We start from the raw sequence: 13849 nt of genomic DNA, 5'->3' as shown, positions 1-13849 counted from the left end.
CATTGAAATTCATTCCCGAGCCTGTTAACAGCTGTTGTTTCCAGTAGGGACGGGTAACAATGTAACGTTCGCTCAAAGAGAACAATAAATAACTGAAACACGAATCTCCCGCCCCTTCTTCATTCTCCGAAGAGCAGGATAAGCCAGGGAAGACTAAACCCATGCGGCCCAAGCTAATTTACTACCAGGGAATGAAACCTCTTGCTTGAGTTATAATTTCATTAAGGGAGCCCAATAATATTGCACAAAGAGTGTGAAGCTCAAATGATTTAGTCTGGAGCATCTCAAAATGAAATTACAATTTTCTAATAAAGTAGGGCCACCAGCCCAACACCCATAGAAACACGCTAAGCCATTTCAGAGCTCACCTGAGCAAACTGTGAGACATTTAAAGATTGTTTTAGATCCATCCAAGTTCTCACTTTGTAGCATTGCCAGATTTATCAAGTAAAAATGCAAGACGCCTAGTTAAAAATGAGTTTTAGGTAAGCAATATACTTTTTCAGTATATACATCTCCAGTACTGGGACAGATTATTAAAAAAAATGTATTGTTTATCTGAAATTCAGATTTATGGTAAAGGACTTGAACAGATATTTCTCCAAAGAAGATAGACCAATGGCCAATGAGCACATGAAGAGATGCTCAGCATCGTTAGTCATCAGGGAAATGCAAATCAAAACTACAATGATCTACCACCTCATACCCATTAGGATGGCAATTTTCAATAAGATAAGAAAAACCAAGCATTGGAGAGACTTGAAGTCGAAACCCTTCTGCGCCGCTGGTGGGGATATAAAATGGCTCAGCCACTATGAAAGCAGCAGTCCCACTTCTGAGTCCATACCCAAAATAACTGAAAGCAGGATTACAAGAGACATCTGTACCCCAATGTCCATAGCAACATTATTCACAGTCGACAAAAGGTGGAAGCCACCCAAGTGTCCATCAGAGGATGAATGAGCAGCAAGATGCGGTCAATACAGACACAATGGGATATCTCTCAGTCTTAAAGAGGGAGGAAATGCTGCCATCGATAGATTACACCATGGGTGAGCCCTGAGGACATTATGCTGTATGAAACAAGCCAGATGCAAAACGACAAATACTGTATGATCTCACCCATACAAGGTCCCTACCGTAGTCAGACTCACAGAGACAGATAACAGAGCGGTGGGTTCCGGAGGTTGGGGGACAGGGGATGGGGAGTTGTTTAGTGGGGACAGAGTTTTGGTTTCAGAAAATGAGAAAGTTCTGTGGTGATGGTTGCATACAATGCGAATGTACTTAATACTTAAAAATAGTTAATATGGCAAATTTCATGTTTTGTATACTTTACCACAATTTAAAATATAAAAAGAAAGAATTCAAATTGAACTGGACATCCTGTACTTTATCCGCTAACCTTATCTTGCCCTCTTCTACCGACTTCCTCTCTTTCCTCCAGCAGGTACGTTTTATTTTTTCTTTTCTTTTCTTTTTAAAAACTTATCTTTATTGTTGAAAATATTAGGTGTCCCCCTTTTTCCCCATAGACCCCTTCCATCCTGCACCCACTCCCCACCCCAGGCCTTTATCACACTATTGTCTGTGTCCATAGGTTATGCATATACGCATATAAATTCTTTGGTTAATCTCCCCCCCACCCCCCCACCAACCCCCACCTTCTGTCTGAGATTGGTGAGTCTGTTCCATGCTTCTATGTCACTGAATCTATTTTGCTCATTAGTTTATTACGTTCTTTAGATTCCACATATAAGTGAGATCTGTGATGTTTGTCTTCCATTGTCTGTGTCCTTGGGTTGTGCATATATGCATTTAAATTCTTTGGTTACTCTCTCCCCCTCCACCCACCCGCCCTCCTCCATGCCTCTGACATTCATCAGTCTCATCTATGCTTCCATGTCACTGAATCTGTTCTGTTCATCAGTTCATTAAGTTCTTTAGATTCCACATATAAGTGAGATCATATGATGTTTGTCTTTCTCTGCCTGGCTCATTTCACTTAGCATCATATTCTCCAGGTCCATCCATACTGTCCCAAAGGGTACAAGATCCTTCTTTTTTACAGCTGCATAGTATTCCATGGCATAAATATCCCATAGCTTTTTTATCCACTCATCTACTGATGGGTACTGGGCTGTTTCCAGATCTTAGCTATTGTAAATTGCTCTGCTATGGGTTTTAGATTTCATGCGCCAGCTGAAACACATCAGCCCGGACAAAACAGGGAGCCGGCAGAGCTGCTGACCACTACTTGCTAAGTCAGTCCACCCGAAACTCCAGTGATTATCTACTATCACTGCTGCTTCATGAATGAAAAACAGTTGTTCCTAAGAAAGGACAGATCATCTCTTTTGAAGGTCATTAGAAAAGAGGGGGAGGAATTGCATATTTTTATTTAGAAAAATTATAACAGAAACTGTTTGATGTCAATACCTTTTTCGACAGCTGTTTTCTTGATACATGTTTGCCAGTTTGGCTTCTGTGTTCAACTGGTCCAAACATGAGCAGAGCTCCAATATCCAACCAGTTCTAGCCTTTGTGTTTTCCACAGCCATCTTATGAAATTCTGGTTTCTTGCAGGTATTTGATATAAAGTGGAGGTCCTACTTTTATTTTACTCAATTATGGCTATTTTGGGTTATTCAGGGAGAAGCTGGTTAACAGAATTCCCCATAGGTCCGGATGCCTCCCCACCCTCCCCTTGTAGGTCCTGGAAGAAGGAGAAGGTGTGTTTTTTTGGGCAGGAAGGTGGCTGGAATGGGCGGCTGGGCACCCCCTGCTCCTCAGCTATCCGTGTCTGTCGCTACTCAGCTCAGGCCCAGAGAATCTGAGGTCAGCCAGCTGGAAAGTGACCTGAGAGAGGGGCAACCAATCTGGACCGGGCCTGGCGTAGGACAGCGCCTGGTGCCATCCTCCCAGCAAGAGCCGTTTTCCACAGCCACAGAGATCAGTGAAACAGAATACAAAATTTGGAAACAGAATCCTACCTACATGATCAATTGATTTCCAATTCATTATAGCTCAAAATCAGAAATATCCCCAATGCCCATCCACAGAAGAATGGATAAACGAATTCTGTTACATTTATGCAATGAGATTCTATCAGCAATAAAAAGATCAAAGTCTTAAAATATATTATGATACGGATGAATCTCTAAAACATGATATTGAGCAAAAAAATCTAGGTGCAAAGACAATGTGCTATGTAACCCTATTTATACAAAGTTCTAGAAGGGGGAAAACTACTCTTGGTGAAAAAAATCAGACAGCTGGCTGCCTCTACGGGTGCAGCCTGGCGTGATGAAAATGCTCTGTATTTAGACTGAGATATGTTCCATGTGTGTATGAGTTTGTCACTGAACCGTAACGAATACAATCTGTACACTTTGCTGTATGTAAATTATACTTCAATTACTTAAAGATATTAAAAGATAAAAAACATGACTGGACAAGAAAATAAATGATGTGAAGCAGGCATCAAAGTATTTAATCTAGAAAGGGAAAGTAGGAATGGAACAAAATGTTATTTAATCTATAAAAAAGAAAATTGAGGATGCTAGATATTAAAGGGAGGTATCTACCAAGGAAGCAGTAACTTTGCTTTTTGCTTATTTTAGAGATTTGAAAGCTCAACTATATTAAAAAGGTTTTGACATTGCAACAAGAAAATTCACCACCTCAAAGATAAGACATCCTCAGATTCCTATCAAGACAAATATATGTACGGAAACAAGGGAGAGGGAATGAGTGAGAGCGGGGATGAGACCCAGTAAGTGGGGAGATGGAATCGGAATTCCCAACGTCAGGCCCAACTGCACAAGCCTCAGGGGCCCAGGATGACTCAGTTTACCCACAGTGATGACTTGGGAAATTGTGAAAAGGTTAATATTTTTGGAGCCTACATTATGAAAGCAAGTGCTTTCACAAACTATTTTGTTTATAAACAATTTATCAAACAATTTTTACCAAGGAAGATGAAAATTAAAAAAAAATTCTCTGGTGTGTGAGCACACCTCAGTTATCCAGAAAACCCATTTGTGTGAAATAGCGTGTTTTCTAGAAAACTTAACAACTGTAATTTAGGAGAATATCTGTGATTACTCAAAGGAGTTGAAAACTTATGTGAACACACAAAAACCTGCACACCGACGATTATAGCAGCTTTATTCATAATTGCCAGAAGTCAGAACAGCCAAGATGTGCTTCGGTAGGTGAATGGATACTTGAACTAAACCAAAACCAAACCAAAGCATACTAATTGCTAAAATGTCCAAGGATTTGATCTTATACTCTGCCTCCCGGAAAGCACGAAATATTTCAGGAAACAGGTTATTTGAAAAAAATTACATGCAATGAGCATTTAGGTCTGTCCTTATTTCAACACTTAAAGTAAGGTTTTGTCCCGTGCCTGGCTTTTGTAGGCCACGGGCATCCGCGTCCAGTGCAGCTCGGCCGCCTTGAACAGTTATGTAACTGGAAAAGACAGTGACAGTTGGAGGCCACAGAACTCTGCTGGTACCTTTGGGCTACAAACCTCAGCCTCCTTTGCAAGTTCCTCTCTTCTGTTTTCTCTTTGCCAAATGCACTCTGACAGATGGCCTCCCTCAAGCTGACCCACTTTCTTTCAAAACCCTATATTCTAATCGAACCCAGGTATGTGTGTTACCGAATGCGGCTTCTGCCCAAACACGAACGGAAGTCAGTCTGAATGGGTGGGCTACCCTGGGAAGCAGGCAGGAGAGAGGAATGCTGTTTTGGAGTAAAGGTAAAGAATTTTTCTCACAGATTTTCAGGAACACATATCTCAAAGCACTGTTTTCAAGCTGCCATCCTATGAACCACACAGGGGCGTTCAGCAGAAAAAAGATTCTGGGTCTGTCCTGAGCTTCGTATGAGACGGTTTGATTTTCACAAGAAGGCGAGGATTTCCCCTAGAAGTTTTCAGATGGATAAAACTCATGAATTTGGTCTTGAAAAGGTCCAAATAAACAGTCAGCCAGCCTGCAGTATGTTATTCACTGTTAAGGGCTGAATTATGTCCTTCCCAAAAGTTCAAGTTGAAGCTCTGACTTCCAGGACCTCAGAGTGAAACTATTTGAAGATGGGTCTTTAAAAAGATGGTTAAGTTAAAATGAAGTCCTTAGGGTGGACCGCCAATCCCTTAGGACTAGTGTCCTTATAAGAAGCAGAAATCAGAATGCAGGCACGCATAGAGAGAGGACCGTGTGAGGACGCAGGGAGAAGACAGCCATCTACACGCCAAGGAGAGGCGCCTTGGAAGGAACCAGCCCTCCCCACACCTTGATCTCAGGCTTCCAGCCCTCAGGAGGAGAGACAATAAATATCTGTTGTTTAAATCACCAAGTCTGTGGTATTTCTCATGGTGGCCAGAGCAGACTAATACATTTAGTCAAATTTTTATTGAATGCAAATAACTGCACACATAGTTAATAATTCAAGCTCTGAGGCTAAGAGGTAACAATGCAGAGAGATGTAACCTGGCCATGGGGACCTCGTGTCAGGGAGGCATCTTTCAGGAGGAGACTGGTTCACTGAGACCTAATAACCAATAATATTGTCTATCATTGATTAAGCACAGGGACAGTCTTTGGACCAAGTGGACTGGCTCCAGAGTCAAGTATATTTCCACTGATAGGATGAGTAAGGGTTAACCAAGTTAAGGGAGGGGAGGTCACTCCAGGCAGAAGGAATGACATGTGCAAAGGATCGGAGTAGTTCCCCAGGACCTAGTTCAGCTTCTGACACTTGGGAACACTGTCTGAGTGGCTCCCCATTACCCTGGGCATGAAGCCTTGAGGCAGTAATATAGGACTTGATTCTAAATTGGGGGCCCAGGGAACAGGCATATAAAACTCTGGATTGTGAGAAATGAGCTGGAGGGATAACCAACACTTGGACATCTGTTACTGTTACTGAGGGGACACAGTGGCCAGTTAGAACCTTCGGGTGGATGCCCTGCAACCTTGGCTAATTAGAGATTCTTTCCTCCTATTTTCCTCTCCCTTGGATGAGCTTAGAATTGGTTGTGAGATGGTACATTTCAATCTGACTGGAGTGAGTTTCACAGATTGAAAATGACTAGAAAGTTAGGGGCTCTGCCTGGGATTCGCTGAGGGAGAGTAAGTGGGGAAGAAACAGTGTGGTTAGAAGGAGCAGAATGGGAAAAACACACAAATTCTTCTATATTTCTACTGCAAGGAGTTGAGACTTTGGAAAGAGCTGGTGAGATCTGCTCTGTGAGGACCTGCATGCTGCCTTGCTGCCCGGAGAGAGGAATCTTTTATCCTTTAAAGACCCAAAGGAAGTCAGAGAACGTATGACTTGTAAATTCCTGTTCAAAGCCCCCCAATTCCGTAGGAACCAATCCCCATGTGAAGGCTGCTTAAGCTCCCAGCAGCTCTGAGAGCTACTAATAACCGCATGTGAAAATATGATTCCAATTCACAGGAATTAGAAGCATGGCCCTCAGTGAGTTGTTTGGCAAAATTCGGGGCCTCTTACGGAATCCCTTCCTTTCCCACCGTTTAATTTCTAAGGCATGTTGTTCTCTTAGATAGACTCCCCTCAGAGTCACAGCACTAAGGCATTCCCGTACCAACGGGGGACACATCCCGGGGCAGGTTTCTGACCAAGCTACGGTCATGGTGCCATGGGCACTCTCATGGACCGTGCAGACACTTCAGCTTGCTGAGTATGCCATCTCCCAGCAGAACTTGGTTTGTTTCTGGAAGTAGAGGGGAAAAAAGCTAAGAACAAACAAACTCACCCCAGATTGCTCTATGTGCTCTTCGTGACGTGAGTGGCGGGCAAACACACAGATGGTCTGACAAGGGACAGACAGAGCAAGGTGACTCTTCGCAAGAAAGCGTATTTAAATAAAAATATATCTAAAAGTATATGTTCAGACTTCACTTAGAGAGACTTATAGCCTTCCAAATGATCTGCCAAGGCACTCAGTGGCTTGGCAAAGTCTCAACATTTTTCATTTTATGCTCCGTTGGGAGAGGATGACATCATTCTCTGAGTTGGTGTAGCACCCTCCATGAACTGCAAGGTGAGGGGCTGCCTTAGGCTCTGCTGCTTTACTGCCAGGACAACAGGTCATGCTGTTCAGCTAGTGGTTTCAGGCCTACTGACCATCTAGCCTGGACATGATTGTATGCTCCCTTCTCTCTTTGGGGCAGCAGAAGGTCCACCCCAGTAATAGGTAATGTAGTGAGATGAGAAGGTCAGAGGTCAGCAGTGACACTATTTGAGGCCACCAGACTCTGAGACCTGACAATAAAGTCTGCAGCTTCTTTCAAAAGATTTTCTTTCTGCTGGGACCAGTGTAGTTGAGGTTCATGGGAATCACTCCTTCAGCAGACACCCTCTAAGGTGGTTTCACGTGCCAAATGTGTGGCTGGGTGACAATCTGCTTTTGGTAGTAAATGAATTCTAGAATTTTCTGGCCAGTTGAGAAAGTGGCAAACATGAGAGATCTCTGAAGTTCTTTCTCAAATTGGGAAAATAGACAAGTTCTTGCTTTCTGGACCTTATTAACCACTCGACAGCCCTCACACACTGAAATGTACCCACATTGCCCTCAGGGCACCCACTCCCACAGATGCTGCCTCCGCCCTAATTTGGGAGGGGCACAGCCTCTGCTGTTAGAATTCCCACAGTTCTGGGGCATTCTCCTTCTCTGTGGTCCATAGTTGTTGTCTCTCACCTGGGACAAGGTTGAGGTCAGCTTCAAATGGCCTGAGACTAAAAGAACAACTTGATTCCCTCCATCTCTGATGCCGTAAGTAGTTGTTCCCATTGTGAGACCATTAGTCTTTGGTCAGAGTGAGCAGGTGGCCAAGAGCTCCAGGGATGGATTAAATCACAGGAAATTTGGGGCTGAGATGAAGAGCCTCCATTGCTCACCTGGCTTCAGGACCAACGAGTCTATGAGAAAGTCTCTAAGAGATGCTCAGGCTGTGACTCTGGTCAGGATAACCAGCTAAAAGCTGGAAAAATCTCACAAAATAAACATTTAACCCTATAGACCTATAGAGTCCTCTGAGGACTGTAATTAGTGAACCATAGAGATAATGAGAAATGTAATTCTCCACATAATAAGTGCTAATCCTACACCGGTTTTGAATTTCTTGTCCCTATAGACATATCTCCCCCCAAAGTCCTTCTTCAATATTGTTGGCTTTTTATAGGTTCTTCAGCCTCCTTGCTTAGCATCTGCTAGCCTCCCTGCTCCCTTTTCTTTGGAAATGTACTAAATCCAAATATTCTTATTTTGCAATTTTACATCCTATTTCTTTTTTGTAAAAATTACCCTAATTAGCTTCCTCTGGCCATGACCAGTTCTCTTGGATACCTCCTATCTTCCCTATGCTGGAAGCTTCAACTGTATGCATGTCCGATCACTCACTCCAGCCCACCAGGTTCTTAGAGCTCTAAGTCATGTATTTGTGATGGTCAATTTTATGTGTCAGCTTGACTGGGCTATGGGATGCCCAAGTATTTGGTTCAACATTATTTCTGGATGTGTTTTTGTGAGCGTTTCTGGAAGAGATCAGCCTTTAAATGGGTAGCCTGAGTGAAGCAGATGGCCCTCCCCAATGTGGGTGGGCCTCATCTAATCTGTTGAGGGCCTGGATAGAACATAAGGCGGAGGAAGGGAGGATTCTCACTCTGCCTGGCTGCCGGACTGGGACGTCCATCTTCTCCTGCCCTCCTGGTTGTCAGGCCTTCGGACACAGACTAGAGTCTTGGAATCCACACTATTGGCTCCCCTTGGTTCTTGGACCTTCCAATTATTCCAGCTGGGTCTCCACTACACTTTCTTGGGTCTCAGTTTACAGATGGCAGATTATGGGACTTCTTAGACAAATGAGTCAATTTCTTATACTCTCTCTCTCTTTCTCTCTCTCATTCTATTGGTTCTGTTTCTCTGCACCAATATTCCTGAGATAGGGTTATTTTATACACAAGCTATCACAGCATAGTAGAACCCACCTGTCAACCATAGCGGTTGCCTCCTCTCCCCACTTCTTACACCACAGTAGTTCAGTATGGTCTAAGTCCTGGAACATGTGGGGACTGGGTGTGCACTTCAGAGAGTGCTATTCACTGTCCTGGATGGTGGCCAGTGCGGGTAGTATGTTTAAGTTTTCTTTAACATGTACAATGTCATTTTCTATTGTACAGGGCACGTTTCCTCACTTGAGTGTGGAGTGTGGGCACAGCGAGGGTAAGGTTGTGGTGAGCAGCGGCTCCATAGCTTTGCTGCCTTGCCCTGCTTTACCCAGCAGATACTCTGTTCCAGGCTGCCCTGGCCAGCCCCAGTGTGCCCCTGTAAGTCTGTTGTAATTGTTAATAGCACTTGTTCACTCACAAGAGTGTCCCAGTTTGGATGATAAAGCATAAGGTCATCCTGCTTACTAACAAGGCTCTCATTTGGAGGTGGGTAGCCTGAAGGCAACTGCACTCCTTAATCTCTAACTCCCTTCTGATTCGAAAGCCAAATTTCTCACTTCCTACAGGACATGATACTGAATTGTTTTTAGAGGCATTTCTGAGTCCATCTGCTCAAAACTGGATGAGTATCTCTTGTCAAGAACTAGTCTGCCCAGTGTTTCTCTAACCCATTTAATACCATCCACCCAGGGAGTCAAACTGAAACCCTGGAGTTACTCCGACTCACCTGTTTCCCTCTCTCCCCATGTTAAGCAGGTCTGCAGGTCTCCAGAGTGTTCCTCCTGGCATGTCTTACTTCCTCACTCAGGCTCTTGCCGCATCTGCTCTAATATGGGTTTCTGCAATGATCTCCCATCTATTATATATCATCATCATGATCATCATGATCACCACAGGCTGTGTGAGAATTAAATGCAAAGTGGAGGTGGCACAGCGTGTGCCTGACACGTGACACATGCTCAGTACAGTGAGCAGTGATTAGTGATCACGGCGACAACCTCACACCTCTCATAGGATCCAATCGTTCTTGTCAACTTGTTAGGTTTGCAGTGATGTTTGCTGCCTCTAGCATCCTTGAGGGACATTGGATCTAGTGTTGTTTTTATTTTATTTTATTTTCTAACATTACTTTTATCATTTAAGGTATTGAACTGAGCTCATTCGACAACTAGAAACAAGATCTTATAGAGCCCCCAGCAGGTTACCCTGCCCTCCGCTGACTTTGTGAAACCCCATTGTAAACACTAACATGTTCTTCAATGCTGTTTAAAATATTTTTTGAATGACCGAATGAATGCCCCTGGAGACATTTGACCATGAATTAAACAAATTAGTCTCTTGGTCTCCCCATCTCCTGTTTTAAACACTCTGCTGCTTTGTGCTGTGTCCCTCAGTATGACATGCCGTCTCCCTCCCCTGCAGAGTGGCACTGGAGTCCCCTCCGCAAGCCTCCCAGCCTCAGGTCTAAGATTAACTTTCCTTGCTTTCCCTAAAACCTTCAAAACCCAGTTCGGGATTGTAGGTAAAACAACCCCGAAACATATTAATTTGCCATTTCTTTCCTTGAAATATTTGAAATAGAATAAGGGACAATCTATTAATGCAAGTACATAAAGTTTTCATGGTGGACTTTCAGGCATTGGGGTAGGCGGTGGAGAGATTTTGCACCTTCCAGCGATTCTCAAGCCATTCACACTCATGACCTCGGTGCTGGTCTGTGTCCTAGTTTATGGGAAAGGCCACGTTTACACCCGGGAAGAAGAGCTTTATCTCCTGGGTCAGTAGCAGAGCTTGTAAGAGCCTTGCTCACAGGAAAACAGGCAGTGCAATCGATGGGGACTCAGTGGGGGACAGACTGCTGCAGAACCAAGAGAGAACCTTCTAGCAAATGCCAGGAGTGCACACCAAGCACAGGTTCCCCGGAAAATCTTCCCTCAGCACCTACTGCAGACGTAGCATTCAGCAGGGCCCAGGAATGTTCCTCGAATAAATAAATGAAAAATGCGAGACACAGGAAAAGTGATTAAAATGAGTTAAGAAGGCTCCCAGTCATTGGTTTCGGGTGATTTTGTTTTGCAGGAGGTGGACACCAATCTGCAAACACTACAAAAAGCCCAACCTCCCGAACGCAGTCTCGGAGTCCAATCGCCGTGTTTAAGTGCCCCCGTCTTCCAAGATTTCAGTGGGATGGTGGTGATAGTTCAGGAGTGGAAGGCGCGCTGCCTGGAAGAACTCCATCCACGCTCAGACGACTCCTCTGCCATTAGATTCAGAAGAGGGACAACACTTGTTCACCCTTTGCTAAAATGCCACCACCCGAAGGCGGAGAAGACCTGACATTAGCAGACGGGACCATGTCACAGGACGGAATTTGGACAGGACCTGGGTCAGTGATGACCTTTTCCTTTGGTCCTGGTTTCACTACAATGCAGCACATCCCTCCTTCCTGATTGAACTCTGGTCAGGGAGCAGGGTCACCTCACCCTGCTGTTTGAGTCCGCACCTCTCAGAGGTCACAGAAGGGTGCTGCCACTGTTCTGCTGTGTGGATGGATAAATTGTGCCCCAGGATTGATTGCAAATATCAGCTTTCACGTGTTCAAGGGCTTTGTGACATTATTTGGAGGTGCACCAGCCTGAACATCGTCATTGAGAAAACTGGGGAAGTGACTCACCAGATAAGATCCATCCCTGTTGTATAATCAGGACTGAAAGTGATGATAAAATAAAAGAGAAACAGGTAGGCGTCTGCCCTTAGAGAGCACCATACAAATAGGGGGTGCACCCTAGGAAGCAGCTGCATTTGTGCATGTGAACTGATGACACGCCGGGTAGAGTGGCCATGGTCACGGCCGCACACTGCCTGCGTCGGGACAGAGAGGCTGGCACTGCAGCGCCCTCACTTCTGGCTCTGACTGGTTTGGAAGGACAGGGAGACCAGGAGCAGTGAACTTAGCTGGTTTGGATAATTGGAAAAAACGAATGGAAAAGAGCCTGTGGCCTGTGCCAGGCAGACATGACACCTGCGAGAGCTGCAGGACCTGAGCACAGATCAGCTGGACACGGACCGGTGACGGTAAGACGGGCACGGAGAGATGGGAGGTCCCCTGTGCTGACCCCGTAGGCTTCTCCATCCGGAGAGGACAACAGCGAAGCTGGCCCCAGTTCACAACATCAGCATCGGCAGGCATTCGAGTAGACCTGCCTCGGAGGCCGGTCGGGCACCTTCAGAATGAAAGGCGGTTTACAGGACAAGACACACCACCTTGTAAAATATTAGTTTCTTATTACTTCTCGTGAACAGCAGAGTGAGTAGAAAGCAGTGCGGTGGATGGATTTTTCTGTAAGACCGGCAACGTGTGTGCTGTTCTCTATTAGATTCCCTGAAAATCAATCTGCAACCTAGTTCAGCCTGGTAAAATTAGATCTAAAACTATTTAATTTTGTTTCAAGAGTGTTTTTCGCATCTGATGCCTAGCCTGAGGACACACAGTGATAAAACACCTTGAGTTATTACCGGCCCTGCGCACCTCTGTCTGGGGGAGGCGTGCACCGTGTTGTGCATTTTCTCAGTGGCCTGGCACCCGGGATAAAATGTAAGCCTTCCCATCACCGAGAGGCTCATTTTTTATGCTCCTTTGCATTCCACATGCTTTGGTAATAAGATGTGGCAAATGGATGGTTTTAATTTGCCAGAGGATGCATTTTTGTTTTTGAAGTCAGACCCTCTAAATGGTCCAATGCTCTGAGAATAACTAGTTGGGGGCTGGGTGGTTGGGGTGGCCACACAGGCCCAGTCTGGTCCCGCCCGGGGATGGCACTTAAAGACAGGAGTAAGGGCGATTTCAGATCATCACTTCTTCAACGGGAAGCTTCTACATTTGGGGCTGTGACAAGAATTGAATGATTGGATAGCTCCAGGAACACCTGTCAGGCACCAGCTATAACAACAAGCACCTTTATTTACTGATGGTAATGTTAAAATTAATGTAACTTTGCTAGGATCCCAGGCCCCCACCAGAGCGTCTGTGAGTCACGGATGGAGTGTCTGCCAGCCCTGACCGTGGTCAGGCCGGCAGCACCCTCTCACTTTACAGGCAGGGAGAAGCCTTGGGGAAGGAGGGGCTGCCATGCTATTGGAGGGGAGGCAGTACTGGGTGGCCTTTGGTCTTCCAGTTTTCAGCTTTCCAACAAGGTAATCATTCGGAAAGAGTGTGAGCTATAATGAGAAATGGCACCGAACCCCGAGGGTGCCAGGAGGGTTTGGGGCCTCAGCTCAAACTGGCGGGACTGTGGGAGGCGAAACCTTACCACCCACACAGCCTTGGTTTACTGACAATCCTAGCAGACACCGTCTGTTAAGCGCAGCGCTCAGGGCCTGATGTGTCATCACCATTTCCAAGTCATGCTGCCGGGTGCAGTGTGGCCCTCTCCACCTCTGAGAGGGTAGTTGTGTGCAGAGAAGGGATGTCAGGACTCTCGGGTTGCACAGTTAACAAGCAGGGCACCGTTCAAGGAGCACCGATTGTGGGGCGCTGCTGCTCAGGGGCCTCCGCTAATCGCCGCAGCTCCTTTCCATGCAGCCTCAGAATCCTTCTCGGCACAAGAGCCAGCACAGCCCACGCCAACCAGCTGGAGCTGGCATTTATTAAGACCACACTAAATTTTAAACTGCTTGGGGAAACAAACTATGTATTATTTAGCTTTATGTCCCCAATTTATACCTAAGAGTAGAAACTTTATTACGATTGGCTGGGCTGGCAGGGACGCGACCCTCTCTGTTCCACATGTCTCGCCTGCTCTTAGACTGAGAGAGCAGAAGCTAAGTTGGGTTTTCTTGTCTGTCTTTGGAAAATTGCCGT

Source organism: Miniopterus natalensis, chromosome 1 (genome assembly GCF_054644295.1).
Source record: "Miniopterus natalensis isolate mMinNat1 chromosome 1, mMinNat1.hap1, whole genome shotgun sequence".
In the NCBI taxonomy this organism is placed as follows: domain Eukaryota; kingdom Metazoa; phylum Chordata; class Mammalia; order Chiroptera; family Miniopteridae; genus Miniopterus; species Miniopterus natalensis.
The sequence above is the reverse complement of the archived record's forward strand: the minus strand, read 5'-3'. Positions refer to the sequence as shown.